Source organism: Puntigrus tetrazona, unplaced genomic scaffold (genome assembly GCF_018831695.1).
Source record: "Puntigrus tetrazona isolate hp1 unplaced genomic scaffold, ASM1883169v1 S000000003, whole genome shotgun sequence".
Classification (NCBI taxonomy): Eukaryota; Metazoa; Chordata; class Actinopteri; order Cypriniformes; family Cyprinidae; genus Puntigrus; species Puntigrus tetrazona.
The window spans coordinates 4,692,450-4,696,473 of record NW_025047683.1 but is presented as its reverse complement, the minus strand read 5'-3'; positions in this window follow the sequence as shown (position 1 = coordinate 4,696,473).

The following is a 4,024-nucleotide window of genomic DNA, read 5'->3' as shown; positions in this document are numbered from 1 at the left end:
AAGCGCCTGGATGTTTGGACTTAGGTTTTGAGCGAAAAAAAATTTCCTCCAGGGCGGCGGAAGTCGAGTGGGAAAGCGTCGGGAAGGCGCACTTAACCGGACTCGATCGGTCGGATGAAGCGCCTGGATGTTTGGACTTAGGTTTTGAGCGAAAAAAATTTCCTCCAGGGCGGCGAAGTCGAGTGGGAAAGCGTCGGGAAGGCGCACTTAACCGGACTCGATCGGTCGGATGAAGCGCCTGGATGATTTTCGTTTGAAAATTGCACTAAGTCAACCCGGGAAAGGTCCGACTTCCATACCCTCCGAGGCTCGAGTCAGGCCGACCGAGAGGCCTCCTCCGGGCATGATTCAAATTTTCCCGCGACCCTGGAGGTGGCGTTTACACAGAGCAACTTTTACATGGGTACGATTTGGTGAGCAGCGTGTTTTGTGGACTTAGTCTCTGGCGAAAAAAAGTCGAAAAAGCGACTAAGTCCATATCGACTTAGGTTTTGAGCGCAATCTTTCTGAAGCTCGGGCGAGGAGCTATCGAGCGCTTCACCTGAAACACGGACACAGGCGCCCGAGAGAGGGCGTTCGGCGGCGAGGCGTCCCCCTCGGCCCAGCGTGATCGATTGGAGCGCGCGCGCCTAGCCTAGAGACCCCACCCGGCCAGCCCGCTGCTGCTGCTATGGCTCGGGAGTGCCTGGCAGGGAGCACGGCGTGCAATGGGTTTCACGTTTGGGCTTTGACAGCACGCGCGCCGGGCAATTTGGGCGTTCGTTACGAGCAGGCCCCCTCAGCCCGAGGAAAGCGCCGAACCCGCCGGAGGAGGCCTGAGCGGCGGTCAGGCGCGAGAGTCCGTCACGGCGGGCGTGGAGGGCAAGCGCGGCAGCGTCCGGCGGCGCGCGGCGGGTACCCCGTCCCGTGAAACACACTTTTCGGCGTCGGCGCGATCCCAGCGGCCACCCACCCCAGCAGCGACCCCGCCGAGAAGGTTCGAGCAGCGCGTCGCCCTATGGCGGCGGTCTTAGCCGAGGTCAAGCGGGGTCTGCCCAGGCCCCCTCCTCAGGCGGACTGAGACCGTGTGTGAGCAAAAAGCAGCGGCAGCGTCGGTTGTCCCTCGACCCACAGGGGTTACCTGGTTGATCCTGCCAGTAACATATGCTTGTCTCAAAGATTAAGCCATGCAGGTCTAAGTGCACCACGGCGGTACAGTGAAACTGCGAATGGCTCATTAAATCAGTTATGGTCCCTTTGATCGCTCCACCCGGTACTTGGATAACTGTGGCAATTCCAGAGCTAATACATGCAAGCAGCGCCGGCCGGGCGACCGCCTCTCCTCGCGGGGCGGGAGGCTGAGGCAGCGATGCATTTATCAGATCAAAACCCATCCGGGCCCCGGCGATCGATCCGTCCTCGGACCCGGTACCTTTGGTGACTCTAGATAACCTCGGGCCGATCGCTCGCCCTTCCGCGGCGGCGACGATTCATTCGAGTGTCTGCCCTATCAACTTTCGATGGTACATCAGGCGCCTACCATGGTGACCACGGGTGACGGGAATCAGGGTTCGATTCGGAGAGGAGCCTGAGAAAGCGGCTACCACATCCAAGGAAGGCAGCAGCGCGCGCAAATTACCCATTTCCGACTCGGAGAAGTAGTGCGAAAAATAACAATACAGGTCTCTTTCGAGGCCCTGTAATTGGAATAGCGTATCTTAAACACATGGCGAGGACCCATTGGAGGCAAGTCTGGTGCCAGCAGCGCGGTAATTCCAGCTCAATAGCGTATATTAAAGTTGCTGCAGTTAAAAAGCTCGTAGTTGGATCTCGGGATCTGGCTGGCGGTCCGCCGAGAGGCGAGCCACCGCCCGTCCCAGGTCCCTGCCTCGGCGCCCCGGATGCCCTTGGCTGGGTGTCGGTCGAGGGCCAAAGCGTTTACTTTGAAAAAATTAGAGTGTTCAAAGCAGGCGGCGGCGCCGCTGAATACGCAGCTAGGAATAATGGAATAGGACTCGGTTCTATTTTGTGGGTTTCTGGAACCGGAGCCATGATTAAGAGGGCGGCGGGGCATTCGTATTGCGCGCTAGAGGTGAAATTCTTGGACCGGCGCAAGGCGGATGGCGAAAGCATTTGCCAAGAATGTTTTCATTAATCAGAAACGAAAGTCGGAGGTTGAAGGCGATCAGATACCGTCGTAGTTCCGACCGTAAGCGATGCCGACCAGCGATCGGCGGCGTTATTCCCATGACCGCCGGGCAGCGTGCGGGAAACCGCAGTCTTTGGGTTCGGGGAGTATGGTTGCAAAGCTGAAACTTAAAGGAATTGCGGAAGGGCACCACCAGGAGTGGAGCCTGCGGCTTAATTTGACTCAACGGGAAACCTCACCCGGCCGGACACGGAAAGGATTGACAGATTGATAGCTCTTTCTCGATTCTGTGGGTGGTGGTGCATGGCGTTCTTAGTTGGTGGAAGCGATTTGTCTGGTTCATTCCGATAGCGAGCGAGACTCCGGCTTGCTAAATAGTGGCGCGGCCACTTGGGTGGCGTCAAAAACTTCTTAGAGGACAAGTGGCGTTCAGCCACGCGAGATGGAGCAATAACAGGTCTGTGATGCCCTTAGATGTCGGGGCTGCGCGCGCCACAATGGGCGGATCAGCGTGTGTCTACCCCCTGCGCCGAGGCGCGGGTGCCAGCTGAACCCGCTCGTGATCGGGACTGGGGATTGAAACTATTTCCCATCAGCGAGAATTCCCAGTAAGCGCGGGTCATAAGCTCGCGTTGATTAAGTCCCTGCCCTTTGTACACACCGCCCGTCGCTACTACCGATTGGATGGTTTAGTGAGGTCCTCGGACCGGCCCGCCGGGGGCCTCGCGCGGGGCTCTGGCGGGGCGCGGGAAGGCGATCAAACTTGACTATCTAGAGGAAGTAAAAAAGTCGTAACAAGGTTTCCGTAGGTGAACCTGCGGAAGGATCATGCTCGGCCGGCCCGATCCAGCGAAACCGCCCGGGCGAGGCCTAGCCCACCTCCCCGTCTCAAGCTCCGGTGCGCGGCAGAGGCGGCGGCTCGCGCGGCCTCTCCCCTCGGAGCACAGCGAAAGCGCAGAAGCGCGATAAGAAAAAAAAGGAACTTGACTGTCGCTGCACTCGGCGGCCCCGCTTTCAGCGGCGGGGCTGAGCGAGGGCCCTGGCGAGTACCATACGGCCTCGGGACCGTGGGTTCAAAGTCTCCTCCCGCGAAGGAGGCGCCCGTCGGGGTAAAAAACCTCTATCCTATTTTACTCTATGATCCAGCGGCCGTGGCCGAGAGGTCTGCCGCTCAAAAACCCAAGGCGGCAAAAGAACCGCACAAAAACCTAAGGCGAAGCGGAGAGAGATCCGCGAGAAGGCGCCGTTCCCCTGGGAGAGCAGCGCACCTCCCGCGGAGGCTTGAGCAACCTACGCGGCGCCCATGACTGTCGCTGCACTCGGCGGGCCCCTGCTTTCCAGCGGCGGGGGCGAGCGAGGGCCCTGGCGAGTACCCATACGGCCTCGGGACCGTGGGTTCAAAGTCTCCTCCCGCGAAGGAGGAGCGCCCGTCGGGTAAAAAAACCTCTATCCTATTTTACTCTATGATCCAGCGGCCGTGGCCCGAGAGGTCTGCCGCTCAAAAACCCAAAACGGCAAAAGAACCGCACAAAAACCTAAGGCGGAGAGAGAGAGATCCGAGAGAACTTGACTGTCGCTGCACTCGGCGGGCCCCTGCTTTCCAGCGGCGGGGCTGAGCGAGGCCTGGCGGAGTACCCATACGGCCTCCGGGACCGTGGGTTCAAAGTCTCCTCCGCGAAGGAGCGCCCGTCGAGGTAAAAAAACCTCTATCCTATTTTACTCTATGATCCAGCGGCCGTGGCCGAGAGGTCTGCAGCGCAAAAACCCAAAGCGGCAAAGAACCGCACAAAAACCTAAGGCGGAGAGAGAGAGAGAGATCCGAGAGAACTTGACTGTCGCTGCACTCGGCGGGCCCCTGCTTTCCAGCGGCGGGGGCGAGCGAGCCCTGGCGGAGTA